This window comes from Bos indicus, chromosome 16 (genome assembly GCF_029378745.1).
Source record: "Bos indicus isolate NIAB-ARS_2022 breed Sahiwal x Tharparkar chromosome 16, NIAB-ARS_B.indTharparkar_mat_pri_1.0, whole genome shotgun sequence".
NCBI classification, from domain to species: Eukaryota; Metazoa; Chordata; class Mammalia; order Artiodactyla; family Bovidae; genus Bos; species Bos indicus.
In genome coordinates, this window is record NC_091775.1 from 7,042,973 (window position 1) to 7,067,426 (window position 24,454).

General features: G+C 40.5%; 1 long non-coding RNA gene across 2 annotated transcripts in view; it reads right to left on the bottom strand.

Moving 5' to 3' along the window:
- Nucleotides 1–23,398, bottom strand: part of LOC139176316 (uncharacterized) — a 60,676-nt gene extending 37,278 nt beyond the window's left edge. The window contains exons 1-3 of one of the 2 annotated variants that reach the window (XR_011560720.1): nt 22,703–23,398; nt 6,169–6,262; nt 2,832–4,722 (exon numbers count right to left, since the gene is read on the bottom strand). This is a non-coding gene — a long non-coding RNA (uncharacterized lncRNA). Of the gene's footprint in view, nt 1–2,831; nt 4,723–6,168; nt 6,263–22,702 lie in introns of those variants that run through there. The other variant, XR_011560719.1, reaches the window with a different exon arrangement.
- Nucleotides 23,399–24,454: the final 1,056 nt, after the last annotated feature.

Sequence of the window (24,454 nt, forward strand, 5' to 3'; positions counted from 1 at the left end):
GAATGTTGAGCTTTAAGCCAACTTTTTCACTCTCCTCTTCCACTTCCATCAAGATACTCTTTAGGTCTTCTTCACTTCTGCCATAAGGGTGGTGTCATCTGCATATCCGAGGTTATTGATATTTCTCCCAGCAATCTTGATTCCAGCTTGTGTTTCTTCCAGCCCAGTGTTTCTCATGATATACTGTGTATATAAGTTAAATAAGCAGGGTGAAAATATACAGCCTTGGCATACTCCTTTTCCTATTTGGAACCAGTCTGTTGTTCCATGTCCAGTTCTCACTGTTGCTTCCTGATCTTCATATAGGTTTCTGAAGAGGCAGGTTAGGTGGTCTGGTATTTCCATCTCTTGAAGAATTTTCCACAGTTTATTGTGATCTACAGTCAAAGACTTTAGCGTAGTCAATAAAGCAGAAATAGATGTTTTTCTGGAACTCTCTTGCTTTTTCCATGATCCAGCAGATGTTGGCAATTTGATCTCTGGTTCCTCTGCCTTTTCTAAAACCAGCTTGAACATCTGGAAGTTCATGGTTCACATATTGCTGAAGCCTGGCTTGGACAATTTTGAACATTAGTTTACTAGCATGTGAGATGTAATAACGTCTAAATCTATCCATGTTGCTGCAAATGGCATATTTTAATTTTTATGGATGAGTAGTATTCTATTGGATGTCTGTGGATATATATATGTATACCATCCCCCCCACACACACACACATATCAAGCTGGGAAGCACTAAAATTTTTTATTTAGCGTAACATAATATTACCTGTTATTTTTGAACCTTGGTTGATATCTCAGTTTGATAATCCTTGGAAAAAATTTGACACCATCTTAATTATTGTTTTACTTCATCAAGACCCACTTAATCTATTAGTTCAGATATTTGGAAGTGAGGTGAGTCAGCAATGAAGGGTTTCCCTGGCGGCTCACACAGTAAAGAATCTACCTGCAGTGCAGGAGACAAAGGTTCGATCTCGGTCAGGAAGATTCCCCTGGAAAAGGGAATGGTTACCCACTTCACCATTGTTGCCTGGAGAATCCCATAGACAGAAGAGACTGGCTGGCTACAGTTCACTGGGATGCAAAGAGCCCAACATGATTGAGTGACTAACACTTTCACACTTTTATTTTTTTTCCAGCAATGATAAGGAGGACAGAAATGGTATGGACCTAACAGAAGCAGAAGATATTAAGAAGAGGTGGCAAGAATACACAGAAGAACTGTACAAAAAAGATCTTCACGACCAAGATAATCATGATGGTGTGATCACTGACCTAGAGCCAGATATCCTGGAATGTGAAGTCAAGTGGGCCTTAGAAAGCATCACTACGAACAAAGCTAGTGGAGGTGATGGAATTCCAGTTGAGCTATTTCAAAATCCCGAAAGATGATGCTGTGAAAGTGCTGCATTCAATATGCCAGCAAATTTGGAAAACTCAGCAGTGGCCACAGGACTGGAAAAGGTCAGTTTTCATTCCAATCCCAAAGAAAGGCAATGCCAAAGAATGCTCAAACTACCACACAATTGCACTCATCTCACACGCTAGTAAAGTAATGCTTAAAATTCTTCAAGCCAGGCTTCAGCAATACGTGAACCATGAACTTTCAGATGTTCAAGCTGGTTTTAGAAAAGGCAGAGGAACTAGAGATCAAATGGCCAACATCCTCTGGATCATCGAAAAAGCAAGAGAGTACCAGAAAAACATCTATTTCTGCTTTATTGACTATGCCAAAGCCTTTGATTGTGTGGATCATAATAAACTGTGGAAAATTCTTCAAGAGATGGGAGTATCAGACCACCTGACCTGCCCCTTTAGAAACCTGTATGCAGGTCAGGAAGCAACAGTGAGAACTGGACATGGAACAACAGACTGGTTCCAAATAGGAAAAGGAGTATGTCAAGGCTGTATATTGTCACCCTGCTTATTTAACTTCATGCAGAGTACATCATGAGAAACACTGGGCTGGAAGAAGCACAAGCTGGAATCAAGATTGCTGGAAGAAATATCAATAACCTCAGATATGCAGATGAAACCACCCTTATGGCATAAAGTGAAAAGGAACTAAAAAGCCTCTTGATGAAGGTGAAAGAGGAGAGTGAAAAAGTTGGCTTAAAGCTCAACATTCAGAAAACGAAGATCATGGAATCTGGTTCCATCGCTTCATGGGCAATAGATGGGGAAACAGGGGAAACAATGGAAAGAGTGTCAGACTTTATTTCTTTGGGCTCCAAAATCACTGCAGATGGTGACTGCAGCCATGAAATTAGAAGACACTTACTCCTTGGAAGGAAAGTTATGGCCAATCTAGATAGCATATTGAAAAGCAGAGACATTACTTTGCCAACAAAGGTCCGTCTAGTCAAGGCTATGGTTTTTCCTGTGGTCATATATGGATGCGAGAGTTGGACTGTGAAGAAGGCTGAGCACTGAAGAATTGATGCTTTTGAACTGTGGTGTTGGAGAAGACTCTTGAGAGTCCCTTGGACTGCAAGGAGATCCAATCAGTCCATTCTGAAGGAGATCAGCCCTGGGATTTCTTTGGAAGGAATGATGCGAAAGCTGAAACTCCAGTACTTTGGCCACCTCATGCGAAGAGTTGACTCATTGGAAAAGACTGATGCTGGGAGGGATTGGGGTAGGAGGAGAAGGGAACGACAGAGGATGAGATGGATGGATGGCATCACTGACTCAGTGGACGTGAGTCTGGGTGAACTCTGGGAGTTGGTGATGGACAGGGAGTCCTGGCGTCTTGTGATTCATGGAATCACAAAGAGTCAGACATGACTAAGCAACTGAACTGAACTGAACTGAACTGGGCTTCCCAGATGGCTCAGTGATATAGAATCTGCCTGCCAATGCAGGAGACACAGGACACAAGAGTTCCATCCCTGGGTTAGGAAGATCCCCTGGAAAGGAAATGGCAACCCACTGCAGTATTCTTGCCTTGAAAATCCCGTGGACAGAGGAATAGGGCTGGTTACTATCTATGGGGTTTCAAAGAATCAGATGCTATTGAACACAGAGATAAGCACACACATACAGGATTCCATACCTTGTAAGGGCAACCACTTTGTTTTAAATGGGGCAACTTTTGGAGAAGGAAATGGCAACCCACCCCAGTATTCTTGCCTGGAAAATCCCATGGATGGAAGAACCTGATAGGTTAGAGTCCATGGAGTCACAAAGAATCGGACACGACTGAGCGACTTCACTTTCACTTTTTCATCTTTCTCTTAAAATTTTCACTTCTATATTTTAGGTGGCTGGTCACTTATCATCCTATAGCCATTGTTCATGACCACGAGAATGGGGAGTGATTAGGTGTTGAATTATGATCCAGAACACACATTTAATCCTAGAGTTTTGGGTTGTCTAAAATTCTTCATGTAGAAAAACAATATCTACACTTTCACCTAACCTACAGGTGAAAACACTGAATTCTTTTTTGTTATTTGTTCAGTCAATAGCCAGGCTTTACACACAGTAACAGATAAATTGTTAAATGAATTGGCAGAAATTGAGAGATAAGTAAGCCTGTACATTTAGGTGCATACAGAGAAAAGGAAGTTATATATGTACAGAAGGAGAGAGGATTTACATAATTTGATAAGTATATGCATTTTACAGTAAGAATATGACATTTTGCAATTGAAATTCAATTATGCTGCTTTTTATTTCAACTGGAACATATTTTAAACTATTTTATCTAGAAGTATCTGGTTACTTAGAAATACTAGAAATGATTGGAAATGATATATGTACAGGAATAGAATTCATTTTATTGTCAACGTGTTAGCCTTGGCCTTCTTCACCCTGAGATGTTCACAAACAACTATATTTGGGGGCAGGCCATTTTCTCTCATATACATTATTTTCTTAATCAGAGAGGAATCTGTGAACCTGGGATTCAGTTTTTGAAATAAAACGTTTATTTTGAAAAGCCCAGTTTGTCCATAGAAACACAGTTTCTGGACAGTAGCAATTGGACTCATCCTGTGCAGAGTCCAGTTCACTCTGAAAGTTCTGTGATGAATCGCCTCCACTGTAATGTGATAATGCACATTCTGCACCAGGTGTCTCTTTGTGAGCTGAGAGGTTCACATATGGTGTCGTGAGAAGAGCTCACCCTCAACCTTGAGAGTGAAAATGGGCAACCATAACTGTTGTTCTGGAGGTAGGACCAGAGAAGAGCTCACCTTCAACCTTGAGATTGAAAATGGGCAACCTGAACTGTGGTTCTGGAGGTAGGTTCCTACTGATCCTCTGTAGCCTGTTTCTTCAAATGGGCTGGTTAACTCTTATGGACATTTTTTCCTCATTTTTTTTTAAATTTCCATAATTGTACAGAGTTATAAATGTATTTATAGTTTTGTTTTATTCCTTTATTTATATTTTTTGGTTCTTCGGACAGATGGCTGCCTTAAATATCTTTCTAAATTAGAAAAATGTCCAATTTCCTATTGACAGTTTTGTACACACTCTTCCAGAGAACAGATGGAAAGATCGGAAGCAGGAGAACCATGAGGTCTCCCCAACAATGGACAATGCAAAAAAAAGGGATTACGGCTCAACAGATAGGAGGGTCATAGGTCTCTATCATTGAAAACTGATATGCATTTTAGTGTCTCTTTTTTCCTCATCTGTTAGGTTATTGTTAGTTAACATGCAGAAGCTGTACCTCATTTCTTTCCTGCTCCTCTCCTTTTCTTTCCTTCATCTAGAAAGGAGAATGATTCAATGGCAGCTCAGTCCATAATTACTAACCTCCCACATGCATACACTCCACCTTGTGTCCTCATCAAAAATAAAGAAAAACAGAACACTGAGGGATTGGTGAGCAACCTCACCAGTGTCCTGAGAGCTACTCTGTGTCTCACTAGTTCTCCAGGAGGACCTGGTGGAGGAACCCCCCCAGGGCTGGAATGAGGAACAGGAACTGAGTACCCTGAAGGTATGGTCACATCTCTTTCTCTGGGATAAGACCATTGCTTCACTTCTTTTTTATTCAGTTGAATACAATTATAGTAGTTTACTGTATAAACAACGGTTTACTGTTTACTTACTTACTTTACTGTTTACTTACCAAGTTTACTTGGTTGCTGGAATATTGAGGGTGTATCTATTATCAACACAGACGTGATTCAAAGGGACATTTTAAAACGAAAGCATGTTACTACTGTATAACAGTAGGTACTTTCCTCAGCAGAAATTTTTCCTCCTTGAAAAGAACTTTTAATCGTTGGTCAAATGGAAACTGAGAGATCTTACATGAAATAGGCCACCCTTTTCAAAAGGGGAGCCTTTCTATTTTGTTTTGGGGCCATTGACTTAAGGAGTTTTAGTTTTCTAAGAAGAAAAGTCAGAGAAAATAAGACTTAGTGCAGAGAATAAAAGACGCTGACACTCTCACACTGTTTTCTTCTCTCTCATCACAGGTTTATGAAACAGCCAAAGAGATTTCTTCATATTCAGGGATATACATCCCTCTTCTCAGATACAATCTAATTGGTGAAGGTGGGTCTCTTTGCCTCCTCAAGTTGAGGAGGAGCCCTGAATTTGGGTTTCCTACAGGTGGTGAGACCAAGAGATTGACCTCCCAGGAAAAAGTGCTGGCCCAGTTCTAGTTTCTCCAGAAGCACCTGCATCATTTAGATGGTGTGGGATTGTGTGAAGGAGGGTGTTTGGAGGTGGGGCTGTGTGAACCCACATAGTATGATTGTGAATCTGCCTGTCTGTGTATTTCCTCAGGAGATATTTCCTTTTAGACAATAAAACTGTCAATGTTCTTTGCAAAAAAGTCTCATTAACACTGCACAGTCTCTGTGCATTCTCTCTTATGCCATCAACATAGCTCTTCCCCAGGTTCGGCTCGTGTTCCCTTTAGTTGGCTGGAGATGGTGCAGAGATCGATGTTCTCAGCTTTTGATCTCTTAAGTGGAAAAGTCAACCTGAAAACCCAGGGCTGGGTCTAAGTATGAATGCTCTGGACCCCTGACCTGCCCATGTCAGTGAGACGAGTGATCCTCAGTCATGGAGCAAGGGGTCCTTGCTCCATGTTCATGCCTGGAAGTACTAGTAGCTCCAGAGTTGTGGCACAGAACCCAGGGCAGCTACTCTGGGGATTAATGGCCAACTTCGGCACAGTCATTAGTGTGAAAGTTACCTCTGGACCCTCATCCTTCTGTCAGCTCACAGAGGGTTGTGGAGATTCATGTAGACAATACAGGTCACATCCGTCACTGCAGGTGTCAGATTAACTAGGGCACAAACAGATAAGAATCAGGAAGATGTGTTATTGTATTGGGTAACATTACCATAAGTCTTTCAATTGATGAAACCCTGCAATGCACACTCAAGGGATAATGGCAACTAAGAACTCAAAGTGAAACTTGATTGTTAGCTTGGTGACCATGACTCTTGTTGAAAATCTCCTATCTGTGTGGTTTAGAGATGGTTAATGCTTACTCTGTGGTTTTTCTAAGGTGTTGTCCCACTAAACATATGGCCTCTGTGAGTATGGACAGCCAATGACTCAGTGGACATCCACAAAGAAAAAAACATATTTGTTTAGAAAACAAATATTTATAGAAAAATATGATATTATTGATAGTAGCTGTATTTAAATGGTAGGAATTCTGTATTATCAAAACTTGTGCATTTGATTTTCTTTAAGACAAGTGATTAGTGAATTAATAGAATAGCACATTTTGCTCAGGTTTGAATTCAGTCCTCTAACAGAGTTTACTTTTAATCAAGTACAAAGTCTCATAGAAAACATGATGTAGTAGCAGCAGCTGTGGATCCTGGAGGAAGAATGATCTGGGAAAAATCAAGAGACAATGACAATTTAACAGGAGCTCAAAATAAGCAGGAGGAGTCATAGGTCACTTTCATTGAACAGTAGCATTCATTTTAGAGTTTTCCTTTTATTAGATTGAATATTTCCTTTTGATTAGGTTTCTCTTAGCTGGAGGACAAAGCTCTGTTTTCATTTCTTCCCTCTTCTCCTTTGCTTTCCTTCCTCCTCTGAAGAGAATGGATGAGCACAAATTGAGCTCATGCTCATTAACCTCCCACAGCCATAGAGACCGCCCCGTGTCAACAGGAAGAGAAAACCCCCCAAATGTTTGCAAAGCAGCCTCACCAGTGTTGTAACAGCTATTCTGTGCCCCTCTAGATCTAACTGAGGACCTGCCAGTCAACCTACATTGTGACAGGACAGAAGAGATTCCATGTATCTCCAAGGCTAGCTGTTTTGGTTTTTTGTTTGTTTTTTTCTGGTCTGAGACAGAAATATTGTTTCATTTCTCTTTCAGTAGAATTAAGTTATGAGTCTTTGACGGTGTTTGTTCCAGTTAGAGACAATTCCCTTGGTTGAGATAATGTGGAGGGAGTCTTTTACGGACTCATGATGCCTCAGTCCACAGGATATTAAAATTGCTAGCATCCATTAACCCTGTAGAGTTCTCTCTCCTGCAGCAACATTTCCCCTAGGAAAAGAATTCTGCAATTTCCAACGCAAATGGACTTGGGAGTTCCATCCTCCAGGCACGGGTCTTGCCTTTCATTCTGACATCCTGAGCACCAGTGTTCTGATCTTGCTGGGTTGCCTGGACTCCACCACTGCTTCTCATCAGGTTTTCTACTGTCACCAAATGAACCAAACACTGTGCATCTTTGTGTCTTCTCCTCACAGTGTGTTCTCTTCTGTACTTGCCGGTGGCCCTTCCAGAATGGGAAAGCGGTAGGTATTCTAGAGTCATTCACTTGGGCAGAAAAAAGCTCTGTAGATGGGAAATTTGGGGCTTTCTCATTGGTTTTAGGGCAGACGCACACTGATTCCAAATTCCTGCTTGGAATGAGTATAGAGGCCCTGGTGGTAAAAGTAGCTTGCAAGTAGAATAATGTGGCCAATCCTATAGTTCCAGAAAGAAGCTGTATTATGATTAATAATGTAGGTTTGTGTCCATGGGAATAGGTATGTCTCTATGTGTAATGAAGAGTGTAATTCTGTGTGTGTGTGTGACTATTTTGTGTTGTGTTTTTATTGGTTTATGTTACCCTAAACATCACTGTTACTGGTGTCATCTTCCCCCTAAAAATTCCCATCACCATTGTACCATGAATGAGTATGTGTATAAGAATTAAACAAAGTATACACATTTGCTGTAGGATTTGATTTTATAGTGAGAAAAAACCTTTAACCTGGAAGACAACTTAGATCATTACCCAGGAAAATATTTATAGGATTCTTTTAATTTTTATTAATATTTTTATTGTCTCTGCTGGGTCTTCATTGCTGCACAGGCTTTTCTCTACTCGTGAAGAGTGAGGGCAACTCTGTAGCTGTGGTGCATAGACATCACTTTGGAGGCTTCTTTTGCTGCAAAACATGACTTCTAGGGTTCTCGGGCTGCAGTGGTTTTGGCACACGGGCTCAGTAGCTGGAGCTCCTGGGCTCTAGGGCACAGGCTCAGTAGTTGTGGCTCACTAGCTTAGTTGCTCCGGGGCATGTGGAATCATTCCAGACCAGGGATTGAGCCTGTATCTCCTGCATTGGCAGGTAGATTTTTAACCACTGAGCCACCAGGGAAGACCTACAGGCTTCTTAATGAGCAAAACTGTGTTTCAGAAGCCCCCTTACTGGGTCAATCACACCTTCATTTCACAGTAAATCTTACCCCTTAAGTAGGTCTTCTGGCTTTTTGATTGATCATGATTCATCACTATGCCACTTCCCTCATTCAAACTCTTTCCTATTCCAGCCTCAGAATGAGACCTCCCCCCTCACCCAAGGCACCTAGTGCTACTAGCGAGGCTCCTTCCTTCTACCAGGAGCCCCTGGTGGTACCCACACGACACACCCAGATCTAGAGGAATCTGAGAAAGGAGGAGCCTCCAGGCATAGATGGAGGAAGTTCAGTACAGATTTGCCTCTTAAGCTTTGAAGTGTCCAGTCAGTCCTGTTAATTCAGTGCAACATATTGCTCTGCATGTCTCTAGAACTTTTCCACCTTGCAACTAAAATTTTACAACTATTTAACAGACCCTCCCAATGTAAACCTCCTTCCAGCTCTTGGAATCCCGCTTCCACTGTCTGCTCCTCTTGAGTTTTCCTTTGGATACCACAGGTAAATGGAATCATGTGCTGTTTGTCTTACTGTGACTGGCTACTTTCACTCTTAACTATATCCTTCAACTTCATTTATTGCTGCAAATGACAGGTTTTCTTTCATTTTTAAAGACTGAATCACATTCCAGTGTATGTATATATCACATTTTCTTTATTGATTTATCTGCCCGTGGACACTGGACAGTATTTCCATCTTGGTTGTTGTATACAATGTGGCAATGGATAAGAGACTGTAGATATTTCCTGGGACATTCTAGCTTTGTATCCTTCGGACATAAACTCAAATAAGTGATTGCTGGATCTTATGATAATTTTGGATCTAAATAATTTTTGGAGGGACTTCCAAACTGTTCCATCATGGGTATGTCATTTTCCATTCCCACCAACAGGGTACAAAAGTTGCACTTCTCCACATCCTTGCTAATATCTGCTTTTTTCTATTTATAATACACATCTTGAAAATATCATGATATCTCTTTTGGACTTGATTTCTGTTTCACTGATACTTAGTGATTTTGAGCACTTTTCTTATGCATATTGATCACTTCTATGAAGAAATGTTATTGAAGCTTTTTACAGATGTGAGAGTTGGACTATAAAGAAAGCTGAGCACCAAAGAATTGATGCTTTTGAACTATGGTGTTGGAGAAGACTCTTGAGAGTCCCTTGGACTGCAAGGAGATCCAACCAGTCCTGAATGTTCATTGGAAGAGGTGATGTTGAAGCTGAAACTCCAATACTTTGGCCACTTGATGCGAAGAACTGACTCATTTAAAAAGACCCTGATGCTGGGAAAGATTGAAGGCAGGAGGAGATGGGGACGATAGAGGATGAGATGGTTGGATTGCATCACCAACTCAATGGACATGAGTTTGAGTAAACTCCAAGAGTTGGTGATGGACAAGGAGGCCTGGCGTGCTACAGGTCACATGGGGTCACAAAGAATTGGGCACAAATGAACAACTGAACTGACTGAAAATTCAGTATTTGCCTGCTGTTGTTTTGAAGTTGAGTTGTAGTAGTTTCTTTGATATTCTGGATATAGGCCCCTTTTTCAGATACAAATTTTGCAGATACTTCCTCTCATTCTATAGGTTGCATTGTTGTTGATTGTTGAGATTGTCCTTTCTTCACTTGGTAAATTTAGAACCTTGGCAAAGATCATATGGCCACACATATGTCAATTTATTTGCAATTCCCTTCTTATGTTTCACTGGTCTCTCTTCCTCTTTTGTTGCTGGTACAACGCTGTTTTGACTGTTGTGGCATTCTTATGTGTTTTGAATTCATGAAGCCTTAAGGCCCCATTGTTCTTTGCTCTCAAGATTTTTTCTCTTTGGGTTTCTTTTAGGTTCCATAAGTATTAGTATTTTGGGTGTTTTTGTTTGTTTGTTTTCATTTCTATAAAATTGAAATGAGATTTTGTGAGTGGTTTCAATATATATGCACATCACTTTAAGTTGTATAAGAAGGTCAACAGCACTAAATATTCCAGTCTATGAATATGGTATGTCATTCCATTTACTTGTCTCTTCTTTCAACAGTGTCCTATGGTTTTCAGTGCACAAATGTTTCACTTCCTAAGGAGCCTTTTGCGCTGCCTTGTTTGAGTCATCTGAGTCAGGGACGGGAAGATGGGCTCAAGAAGAGAGGGAATGTCCTCCCTCCCCTCTGTACCTGCCCTCTGGTTACTTGTAGTACAGGTGTGCAGGGCTATGCCCTTCACCTCTGCCTACAAGTAAGCCTCCAACTGGGAATTTTCTTTGAATCTGAGTGTTCACTTTACTATTGAAATATCCACAAGCACTCTCCCAATGCCTGGCCTGTGTCCAAGAGCCCCAGGTATACCTACATATGAACAAGCATATCAGACCATCAAATCTTCTGCAATAAAGAAAAACCAGAACAGCAGTTCAGTGTCTTTTCCTTATCTTTGGAGCTCTTAGAGCTGAATGTTCCAGTGCAGTAGCCACTACTCAGATAAGCCTATTTATAATGAACATACTTCAAACAATAATAGACGTGTTATCTTAAAAAAACCCACAAAACCCACACAATTACTTGGTCACACTAGTGATATTTCAAGTGTGTCCATAAATGTTGGAATTTCAGTTTCATAAAGTTGAAAGTAAGAGCTATACTGAGCATGTGGAAATGTAAGGTTGAAAGGTGATTCTCTCAGCATCTCTCTGTCATGTGAAATTTTGCAACTGTGATCAACATCTTGTGGAAGGGCTCTGACTCCACCAAGCACAGGAAGGTCTGTGAACCTGGAGGGAAGACCAGGGAGATGCTTTGTGAGCCAAGAGGAGGAGGAGAGATGGATGGGTCAACTTGTATAATGACTGTATTATTGCTCGTAGTTGTCTTTCTACAGAATGTATCCTACAGAGTACTAGCAGCAGTGATGTAGAAGAGAACTAGGTAGGGCACAGTTCTCAGGGAGAGTAGGATTTAGAGGAAGAGGGTTCCTGAACCACTCAGGTTATACCTGCTTCTTTGGAGATAAAATAGGTGAATATGAACTGAGGATTTAAATTGGAGGGAGATGGTTTATGGACCACCTGGGAGATAAAAGAAGGTGAATATAAACTGAAGAAGAAGAAGGGAATATGTGTAAAGTTGTGATATGTTCCTCATATTTTAATGAAATAATAGGACTATGTGTCCATGTGTTTTGTTGTGTTGTGCCTATAGTCATCTCTTGTTATAGACATCTCTTCTTGCTTTTACATTTAGAAATGTCCTTTCTCACAAGACTCCTCTTTCTTTGTCCTTTCATTGACAAATATGAAAGAGTGGCTTATGGTCAGTGCCTTCAGGGTCTTATATAAGGGACATTGGGTTCATGTTTAAATTCTCCTATGATGGCCATTCCTTAATGGGACCAAAAGTCTAATAGTTACTTGACATTGCAGACCAAGTTCTTGCAGTGAGTGTCAGGTTCTGGGTGAGACATGAACTCTCTACCTCTGCATTTTCAGGATTTGTAGATTCCTCTCACATTTGTCTTCATTGTTTATTCCTCATGTAAAGGGTGTTCTTGGGGTTGGATACGTAAAAGCACACAGGCTCTGGCGTTCCAGCCTGGACTGAGTCTCCTGGAACTCATCTCAGCTTCCAACCCAAGGATGCTGTGCTGAAGGTGCTTTCAAGTGAGACTAGTCCATGTCCAGCTGCCCCTAGACACCAACATGGCCACATATTGTAGAAAATTTGAAGGAGCCACTGGCTTTCTTAACACATTTGCACTCACAGCCCTGCTGACCTGGTCTCCTGGGACTGACCAGACCTAGGTCAGAGACTCAGAGCAGCAGAACCCAGGATCACTGTTCTCCACAGGACCCAATGCTCTATCCAGACAGCCCTGCCCCTGCTCCCCACACCCCAGTCCTGCCTACTCTGTGACCTTTACTCAAGCTTTCCCAGGTTTCATTCCTCCCAGTCCTTCCAAGGTAGGGGTAAACCCTGGATGGTGCTATGTGTATATGAGGCTTCCCTATCTGTAAAACCCCTGTGGCATTACTTCAGACTAAGATAATTTGGACATGCTACTTTAATTATAATATTGATTTCATCCTCCTTCATTCTGGTAATACTATTCTTCATGAATATGTCTGTTAGAATACTATTGTTTTTCTTTAAATGAAAAATTTTGAAATGAATAATACCCTTAGAAATTCTTACAGTATTACAATGTAAATAAATAGAAAATGAAAATGTCTTTATCTTGTTGTATAAGCAATTAATGCATTTCGGTTTCCTAGTTAATGCCAATTTGTTGGGGCTCCTAAATCTTCTGCCTGGAATTGTGAGTCATATTCAAGTGTGCCATCAACTCAAGAGAAGGGATCTTTCTCTTCTGCAATCTGCCTCACTTCAGAGTCCCATAGACTCCTTACAGTGTTTTCTTGACAAAAAGCTGATAATCATGATTAATCCCTCACTTTCTTTTACTTCCCATTTCACATCTGCTAGTTCAACCTTCAGAATGTGACCACCCACCCCACCTCCACCTCCACCAATTCTGAATCAAATCTCCCCTTACATTAGTTCTTTTCAGTCCTTGAAACACAAACCCTGCAAAGGATCAGACCACACACCTCAACTCTCCTCCAGCAAGGGGGCTTTGCCTCACAGGGCCATCCCACACATGCTCTTTTTCTCCATCAATTTCCCCAAAGCAGGTTGATCAAATCACCTGATCCCCATTATCTCTAATTAAAGGTAGGGAGAAGAAAGGAACTGGTATTACCTACATCTGGGGATTCTAGGCTAGCTCCCTTTTTAATTGTGTGTGTGCCCGTAGGGTCCACCTCTTTGCAGTCCCATGGAGTGTAGCCCACAAAGCTCCTCTGTCCATGGATTTCTCCAGGCAAGAATACTGGAGTGGGCAGTTATTTCCTTCTCCAGGGGATCTCTCCAGCCCAGGGACTGAACTTGAGTCTCTTGCCTCTTCTACATTGAAAGGCAGATTCTTTACCTCTATACAATCTGGGAAGCCCATCTTTACATACATGAAATTATTACACTCATTTCATAGACAATGAAACCAATGATCATCTGAAATATTTGTATAGCTCTGTGAATAAGTGTCAATTTAGCTAACTAGCAGTGACATTGGGATTCAAACCCAGATAAATCCGGGGCCAATTTCCACACCCTATCTGCACCATGCTGCCTTGAAGGCATTCTTTAGCACTTCTCATTGGCCTCCCTGGGATCCTAGAAAGACTGTTTTGGCAGGTAGTAAGAGGAGGTGTTTAGGAAGCAGGAAAAAAAAAAAAAGAATCTGAAGACCATATTTTCACATGTAAAATACAAATAAAATTTCTAACACAGAGAGTTATTTAATGAAATCAAAAGTGAAAGTGAAAGTGGCTCAGTCATGTCAGACTCTTTGTCACCCCATGGACTATACAGACCATGGAATTCTCTAGGCCAGAATACTGGAGTGTGTAGCCTTTCCTTTCTCCAGGGGATGTTCCCAACCCAGGGATTGAACCCAGGATTCCCACATTGCAGGCGGATTCTTTACCAAATAAGCCACAAGGGAAGTCTAAGAATACAGGGGTGGGTAGCCTATCCTTTCTCCAGCAGATCTTCCCAACCCAAGAATCCAACTGGGGTCTCCTGCATTGCTGGTGGATTCTTTACTAACTGAGCTATCAGGCATGTCCAAGAATCAGATAAAGAATTTAGCACTGTTACTGAGGCTAAGCTGCTGCTGCTAAGTCACGTCAGTCATGTTCGACTCTGTGCGACCCCATAGACGGCAGCCCACCAGGCTCCCATCCCTGGGATTCTCCAGGCAACAGTACTGGAGTGGGTTGCCACTGCCTTCTCCTTAGCACTGTTAGTATGCAAGAATAAGAACACACACAGGCCCCTCCTCTATTCCTAGGGAATAGAGGAGGGGCCAGTGAGACTCATAAAGAAGGACCGAGAGCATCAGTTGGACTACTTGTCTCTGTGTAAACTTCTAAGTCCTCTCTGTGGTCAGCAACTGCAGTCATGTCACATGAGGGCAGAATGCAAAGACATCACTTAAGCAATAGCTATAAAGATCCATGTGTTGACTGTCCATCTGCCCCATGGAATGTCAGCTCCAAGAGGACAGGGAATCCTGAGCTGTGTTCACTGTTCATTGTTGCGCATCTCTAAGGCCTTGAAACTGCCTAACCACAGTCGGGGGTAAATCAACATATGTTGACTCACTGGATGAATGAGTGTTTGAATAAAGGAATGAATGAACGGGTAAAAAAAAAAAAAGAACACACACAGATATACACCTTGCTATTTTTCCTACCCCCTTTCTGATTAATCAGATCTAAACACACACACACACGCACACGCACACAGACACACACAAAGTTAGGTCAGGCCATGCGTGCTCTTGTTGACTCCTCCTAATTCACCACCTAACACCTCACTTTACATCCACTTCCTTGACTTCCTCACTGTTCCTGGCAGGCCCAGTCCACAGAGGGGGGCCTTTGCTTTAGGCATCTTCTCTCCCTGCCGAGCTCATCCCCAATGCTTGGCTTATTCATTTACTTTCTTCTGAGGCCTGCTGGAGGTAACTTTATTAGATAAGCCACCATTTATTATGCTATTAAAACGTCTCACTCTAGATCCCAAATGACTAGTGCCTAACACCTGTTAGCTGCTAAATAAATATTCGATGTTGTTGTTGTTCACTCACCCAGTCATATCCAACTCTTTGTGACCCCCATGGACTTCAGCATCCCAGGCTTCCCTGTCCCTCACTATCTCCCAGAGTTTGCCCAAGTTGCCCATGTCCATTGCATTGGTGATGCTGTCCAGCCATCTCATCCTCTGATGTCCTCTTTTCCTGCTGCCCTCAATCTTTCCCAGCATCACGGACTTTTCCAATGAGTTGTCTGTTTGCATCAGGTGACCAAACTATTGGAGCTTCAGCTTTAGCTTCAGTATCAGTCCTTTCAGTGAAAATTCAGAGTTGATCTCCCTCAAGATTCACTGGTTTGATCTCCTTGCTGTCCAAGGGACTTTCAGGAGTCTTCTCCAGCACCACAGTTCGAAGGTATCAGTTCTGTGGCATTCTTCCTTCTTTACAGTCCAGCGCTCACAACTATACATGACCACTGGGAAGACCGTAAGTATTTATTGAATAAATTTAATGAAAGAGTTGAATATTTATATCTGTCATTGAGCAAATAAAGATTTTAAAAACTAAGATCAATACATCTCTGGCCATTTTTTGGCCCAATTGTATGTTCTTCTGTCAGTCATATTAAGAGTTTTTAATAAGTCTGAGCTGATTGATCATTTGCAATAGAGATCAAAATTGCAATTATTTAAGTCCACAGGTTGCTTTGGAGGGCAATAAAACAGAAAATTGATACTGTTTGATCTTTTTCACAGTTGTTCCTTTATGGAAACTTACCTTTTGTAATGAAAATGTAATACTAAACCACTTGGACATTTTCCTTAATGTGCACAAAAACAGATGTACACAAGAGATCAGAATAGAATGGAAAATAAACTTAAAAATGTCATTGTGGAATATCGTGAAGTGCTCTGAATATTTACTATTGTAAGAAAATGTCCAAGAATAGTGTATATGGAAAGTATTCCTAAATTGTACACAATTTATTAAAAAAAATAAACTACCATTTGCTATCTTTTAAAAAAAGAAAGTATCCAAAAAGGTGTTGGCAATTTTTCTTAATCTCTCTGTTTTCAATACTGTTTGAAAACTAGGGTTTGAAAATTTAACAGAAATATAGATCAATGGAACAAAATAGAAAGTCCAGAGATAGATCCATGCACATATGGAAACCTTATCTTTGACAAAAGAGGCAAGAATATACAATGGAGAAAAGAAAATCTCTTTAACAAGTGGTGCTCAGAAAGCTGGTCAAGCACTTGTAAAAGGATGAAAATAGAACACTTTCTAACACCATACAGAAAAATTAACTCAAAATGGATTAAAGATCAAAACATAAGACCAGAAACTATAAAACTCCTAGAGGAAAACATATGCAAAACACTCTCCAACATAAGTCACAGCAGGATCCTCTATGACCCACCTCCCAGAGTAATGGAAATAAAAGCAAAAATAAACAAATGGGACCTAATTAAACTTAAAAGCTTTTGTACAATGATGGAACCTATAAGCAAAGTGAAAAGACAGCCTTCAGAATGGGAGAAATAATAGCAAAGAGAGCAACTGACAAATAATTAATCTCAAAAATATACAAGCAACTCCTGCAGCTCAATTCCAGAAAAATAAATGACTCAATCAAAAAATGGGCCAAAGAGCAGATGAGTGGATAAAAAAGCAGTGGTACATGTATACAATGGAATGTTACTCAGCCATTAAAAAGAATACATTTGAATCAGTTCCAATGAGGTAGATGAAACTGGAGCCTATTATACAGAGTGAAGTAAGCCAGAAAGAAAAACACCAATACAGTATACTAATGCATATATATGGAATTTAGAAAGATGGTAATGATAACCCTATATGCAAGACAGCAAAAGAGACACAGATGTACAAAACAGTCTTTTGGACTCTGTGGGAGAAGGCGAGGGTGGGATGATCTGAGAGAATAGCATTGAAACATGTATATTATCATATGTGAAACAGACCACCAGTCCAGGCCGAAGCATGAGACAGGGTGCTCAGGGCTGGTGCAATGGGATGACCCAGAGGGATGGGATGGGGAGGGAGGTGGGGGGGGGGGTGGTTCAGGATGGGGAACACATGTAAACCTATGGCTGATTCATGTCAATGTATGACAAAACCATTACAATATTGTAAAGTAATTAGCCTCCAATTAAAAGAAATCAATTAAGAAAATAAATAAACTGGAAAGTACATCATAAAAAATAAAATTTAATAGGATAAATATAATATCATTTAAGAGATGGCTTTGACTTACAAACTACAAAAGTATGTTTCACTCTATTTTATTTATTAGTTTAATATTAAAAAAAGAATCACTGCCCCTTTGGCTCTGACCAATCAGACAGAAAATTCTGACTTTTTTTTTTTAATCTATCTACTTTTTGTATGGTTGTATGATAGGCAAGTTTAAGGGAAATATTTACCTTAAAGATATTACTGTTGTTGAAATTAACTTTTCTTAGAAATGTACCTTTAACTGCCAAGTTTAGAGCCCAGCATAGTACAGGGAATTATTATTTGATTTTTGTTTTGTTTTGTTTTTTTCCAGTGGTATTTCTTCAGCATAGTCAGAAATTCCCCAGATTTATAAAATATCAATATTAAAAATATAATTATTCTATAAAATCTAATTGCATAGGAATTGAAAAATATCCTCTGTTCATTAAAATTTTTTAGGAATGGAGAGTTTATAAGGGATTATCTCTTGAATGCAGGAGAAAATTTATGCCCCATATTCCAAAACCAAAAATAACATTATTGAAGACACACAGCATTACTCAGTGTCATGACAAGGCTGTAAATTCACAGGACAAATCCTATGAAAAAGTTAAGCCATTTATGATACTTATATATAGTAAAACTATATATGTAGTAAATATATATATAGTAAAAAATCCATTAGCTCTAAAATTTGGTAGTGTCAATGAAAATTTTGATGTGATAGAAAAACTCCTAAATATGATGTCCGTGACAAGCACAACTTAGTTCTGAAGTTTAACAGTATTTCGGAAGGGAGGTGGGGTTGTTTTATTTTATTTTTTTGCCACATCTTGTGGCTTGCAGGATCTTAGTTTCTTGACCAAGGATCGAATTCTGGGCCTGGGCAGTGAAAGTTCAGAGTCCTAACCATTGGACCACTGAGGAAGTCCTCTAATGTCTTAACAATGCTCATATGAAACTGGCCACATTTACGACATATAACTACTGACAGTTCTCCCAAAATGGTCAAAGCTGTAGACCCTTAATTTAACTGAGGTGGCAACATTTTTCAAGGCCATGAAACATAAGTCAGTTCCTTGCATAAGTGTCTTAGAATTACTCTCCATTAGAAAATTAAAACAGAAGACATACTGTTTGTAATAATTAAGTCTCTGAACTTTGTGCCCTATTAAGGTCAGGCCACAGGCTATTCAGTTGTGGTAGATGAATCAGAGTACCAATAACAATCTGCTTATATATTGAAATTAAGATGCTTAGCTATGGCATCTTCTACAGAGAATGGAAATTTTAAGAATTCAGTTTATTGAATTGTTAACAAAAAATATAGGATCAAAATCTTGAACTTGCAATTTCATTTATTATACTGAAATCAGTTTCATCAAATCAAAGCCATGACCAAACAAAATTACAAAATAGTGGTGGTTAAAATGTATCCTTCTCCCTTTCATTAAATAAATAAATAAATAAGAATTCTTTAGGCTGCCCTTCTCAATACTGAAGGTTTGTGAAAAGACCTACAACTATGAAGTTACTGAATTACACTTTAAATAGTATAGTGATAGCTGAATACGGTAATGCTGCAGCAATGGCGGAATCTTATCATTATGTGAAAGTTTTCCTTACAATTAATTTAAAATTAAAATAATGATCATTATTTTACCTATATTTGGAATTACATTCTAAATGGATTCCTCTTAACAAAAAGTGATTTTATACAATTAAATAATAAAAGAGTTTAGTACAGGCCAGATACTCATTGCTATTTATATGTTCCAGAATAATCTAAACCTAATTACTTTAACAACTCTGTGAGGTATATCTTATCATTAAGGCTACTGAAAAAAGTGAAAGTCACTTATTCCTGTCCAACTCTTTGTGACCCCATGGACTAAAACCTCTGTACACTGGATTCACCAAAGAATACTGGAGTGGGTTGCCATTCCCTTCTGCAGGGGATCTTCCAGATCCAGGGTACACCCCAGGTCTCATGTACTGCAGGTGGATTCTTTAGCATCTGAGCTCTTTACTGCGGAAACCCACAGGTTACTGAAGCACATGTTAAACAGCTCACCTATGTCACCAAGGAGTAAAAGGTAGAGTTAGAATTTGAATCTAAGAAACCTAGATCTAGGGATTAAAGTTTTCAGGTACTACACTATAGCTACACTACTAAATAGATAAAGACAAGAATAAGGTCTAAAGTAAAGTAAGAAAGAATGAAAAATTCATTTCTTTTAAAAAGAGATACCACTACACAATTATCACAGTGGCTAAACTCCAATAAACAGAAAATCCCAAATATTGGTGAAGATACAGAGCAACAGGAACTCAATTAACTAACTGTTGTTGGAATGTAAAACAGTACAAGCACTTTATGGGCTTCTTATGAAGCTAAATATAGGCTACCTATCATGTAATACAGCAATCACACTCCTAGTTAATTATCCAAATGCACTGAAAACATGAAAGCTTCCACACATATGTTCAGAGTAACTTTATTCATAATTGCCAAAAATTGGAAGTAATCAAGTTGTCCTTCAGTAAGTGAATAAACTGTGATGCATTCATACAATAGATTATTATTTGGTAAGTAAAGGAAATGGGTTACTGAGCCTTGAAAGAAATGGAGAAGGTTTAAAGAGCTATTACTAAGTGAAAGAAGTCATTCTCAAAATCCTCAATCAAAAGGGATGCTTTCACCTATCTGACATTCTGGAAAAGGCAAAGCTCTACAGGTGTTGAAAAGATCAGGGATTGACAGAAGTTTGGTGGAAGAGTTTGCTGGAAGGGGAGGAGAAAGAGTGATGAATAAGTGGAGCCCAGGGGTCTTTAGGGTCCTAAAACTATCTATACAACATTACAACGGTGGACAGATGGCATGATGCATTTGTCAAAACCCACAAAACTGTACAACAGGAAGAGTGATGCCTAACATAAATTATGGTGCTTACTTAATAATCAGGTGACAACATTGGTCCATCAGTTGTAAAAATTATAATCAACGATAAAGAAATGTAATTAATAAAAGTGCTTCTTGTGGTGTTAGAAATAATCTCTAATAACATGAATTACTTTTGTGCACAGAAATTCAATAAAAGAAGCAGTACTTATTACAAGGGATTAGTTCACCCATTCCTGGTGGCTGATTAAAGACAAGAACTTTGGCAAGGCATACAGTCAGGAGCTAAAGATCATGACCGGAAACTATATGAACGAAAGCCTGGAATCTCTGGATATAGAAAGGGTCTATCTTTTTTTTTTAACAGAAATTCCCATGTGGCTCAATGCTAAGGAAGCCACCTGCTAATGCAGGAGACCTGGGTTTGATCCCTGCGTCAGGAAGATCCCCTGGAAAAGGAAAGAGCAATCTGATTCAGGATTCTTGCCTGGGAAACCCCATGAACAGAGGAGCCTGGTGGGCTTCCATCCATGGGGTCACAAAAGACTCAGACACGTCTTAGTGACTAACACGCACACATCCTCTTTTAAAGGCCTTTTGATTAATTAAATTTGGCCCACCCAAGATGACTTGACTTAAATAAAATTGACTGCTTAGGCCTGATTCATTAAATCAATTTCATTGCAGCTTCAAAATTCCTACACAGCAGTGAAAAGATGAGTGTGTAACTAGGTCATTAGGAGGTGTGTGTATGTGCACTATAAAATTGTTATTTCAAGGCCTCCTTGAAGTTTCACAGGAGTGTAGCTCTTGCAGCCTACCCGATGTAGAAACACACTAGAAACGGAATTCTGCAGGATTTACTTCAGAAGCAAAGCTGTGTGGGAAACCATGACGGTGGATATAGCAGTCATGGTAGTCCGGGGGGAAGCACTGTGGACAAGGAAAGCAAATTCATTTTCTAAGTGCGTGTATTTTCCAGGAAAAGCAAGATGTTACCCAGTTCAATAAAGGAAGGGATTTAATGTAGTCAGCCTGCCACCAGGTATCTGGCTGATCACCTCAGAGAACTCAGGGTCAGTCTCCGTTGTTGGGATATGGACACTCAACAGAGTCTATAGCCAGGCCAGCCTTGGGGGTGGAATTCAGCATTGCTAAGCTCATGCTGATCCCATCCTTGTCACCAGGGCTGCTTTGTTCATGAGTCACTGAGCAAAAACAGAGGTGGCTGAGCAGGATGCTGACAAGACATTCATAGTAGAGGCCGTCTTAGTCACTTGATTGCTAAACTCCCTCTCTCTCTCTCTCTCTCTTTTTTTGTTTGTTTTCTTTTTACTAATTCACATGGAACACAAATATCTTCCTATCCTGTTTCCAAAGACATCTATCTACATACCATCTTCAGGACTCTTTTTTCATGAATCTTACAATTGTGCCTGATCATTCCACCAAACCATTGGCCACATTTCATGAATTGGTATCGAGCTGGTCATTTGGCATTTCTCCTTATAGGCAAAAACAAACAGGCAATTACCCTGGCTGAAGCTCTGCCTTTTACTGAAAACAAGTCCCTATGCCCAACTTACAGGGAGGCTAAACAAGAACAGCAGGTCAGGGTGTGGAGCCCAGAAAGATGTACTGAGGGCCCTGCAAGGAGAGGAGTGGCTCATGCCTTAAAAACCCCAAACTCCCTGAAAGCTCTCAGTGAAGTCCTTTCCTAGAAAGCTGAGGCAGGAGCGTGGTGATGTGTTTAAACATCTTGGTGTCAGAGCTCTAGATCTGGGGACCAGGTCATGGTCAGGTAACTGTTCCCATAAATTATCTCATGAGTGGTAGTCTCTGTTCTGACAAGAAAGGGCAGGTCCTGAGGCACGACTTAGCCTCCAGGGTCCAGTCCTGGAAGAGTCAGAGCTCAGCTGGCAGCACCCTCAGGGCTGGGCCCTCAGACCCTCCTCAGCTGTCATCGCTGAGGGAGCCGGGTGCCAAACGCAACTGGTCCTCAGGCTCCTCAGGCCGGCCATGTGGTGGGGGGTGTGGGAGCAGGTCTTGCAGATGGCATCCCAGGCAGACTGTGCTGCCAGGATGTGGCAGAGGCGGGGAGAGGGTCACTGGCTCCTCAAGGCCTGGGCCCGGCAGTAGGGGCCACAGTGAGGGCTCTGGAGGTCAGCAGGACACAGCCCCCCACATGTCCCTTGGGCCCCCAGATCACTGCTGGTCTGTGGCTGGATGAACTGGAGCACCCTGGGGGGAAGGCCGAGATTGACTCTTACCTCACTGTCCACCTGACGACCCCTGCTCCACTGACCTTGCCTGAATGTCCCCACTAACTATCACTCACTGACAGTTGCTTCCTTGGGGGGAGGAGCCCATTGCAAATGGCTGAACAGGACTTGTTGCCTGGTAACAGGGTGCAGAGTAATAGCTCACAGGTATGGCTGTGCTGAGGTCTGCTCTTGGCTGTGCTCTGTTACAAGTCTCCTGGTCGAGTCTCCATTCAGCCCTGTCCTTTATAGGTACCCCAAGACAGAAACTAGATGGTCACAGCTGTCAGCTTTGGGTGGTCTCTTTATATCCCACAGTACTGTCTTTACTGGGCTCAGGAACGTGATATATGAGTTGGAGCCATGGATATGTGAACTACTTCCTTCACACAAGCTACTTTTCTCTCATCCCTGCTCAGGCCCTGTCTCCTTCATCCCCACTTCCATTTGATAGTGGAGCACTGTCACACATTCCTGACTTTGTACTTTGGTAGGTCAGAATATCTTGCCTCATGATGAACAGGAATAGGAAAATGAATAATAATAAGATGCAAAGTAATTTAAACATCCTATTTCTACTCACATGTACAAGCAATATTTATTAAGAGTCAGAGAAATTCAACACCGAGCTGAAGCTTAATGTCTACAGGCAGCAGTCAGACAGGAAGACTGCAGTAGACTGGAAGCCCAGGGGCACCAGCTGCAACTGCTCTGCCACTTAAGTCCCATGGGTCAGCAGATCTAATGGAGCTCGAAGCATTACTGGCAGATAGAGAGGTTGTTCAGTGCCACTGCCATCACCGACCCGATGGACATGAGCTTGAGCAAGCTCTGGGAGGTGGTGATGGACAGGGAAGCCTGGCAAGCTGCAGTCAATGGGGTCACAAAGAGTCAGACATGACTGAGCGAATGAACTGAACTGAAGTACACCGTCAGTTGTTTGGAACAATTACTTTGTTTTATGTTCTATATAGTTTTAATGAAGAAATTAGTAAAAATGCTATGTGATATACAAAACAAATTTTAAAAGATATGAACTCTGAAATTAGGCTGTTTGAGTATGAATCTTTAGTTTACCTTTTACTTGGTCTGTATCCTAGGAGTGGTTAGTCATCCTTTTCCTATCTTGTCTTCCTAGTCTGAGACATAATAACATCTATTTCATAAAACTGTTGTGAAGAATAAATTATGTGTGTGTGTTTAAACTAGTTGCTACATCTAATGAGTGTAAATGTAATTATTATTATTCCTGTACACAAGGGAAAATATACAAAAGAAATTACAGAATTAGATTTCAATACAGAAAACAGGTGAGCAAGTAACTTTGTTAAGTATAATTAAGTGTACTTTTATAGTAAAAAATAAAATAACTGATAAGACATAATAAATATCACTTCTTTTGATCAAATATGAACCCAAACTTTCTGATATAAGACAGAAATGTGACCAAGAAGAACAGAAAGAACATCACTTGTTTTTCTCTACAGAGCTAACTAGTGTACTTTTCTATAAGAGTCCTGTGTCTATACAGACCTTACAGAAGGTCAGGACTCACACCAGTCCAGATGAAAGAAAGAGACACCAAGAGTCCTGTCTGAGAAATGATGCAAACCACATTAATTCTATGAAAAGGAGTAAGGCACGTATCCAAGAGCAGACGATTTTAAAACAAGAAATCTCATTTTTATAGAAAGAAACATAAAAATTGGATAACACTCATTCACCCTTAGATAACAAATTTTGTGGATCGAAATTAATATA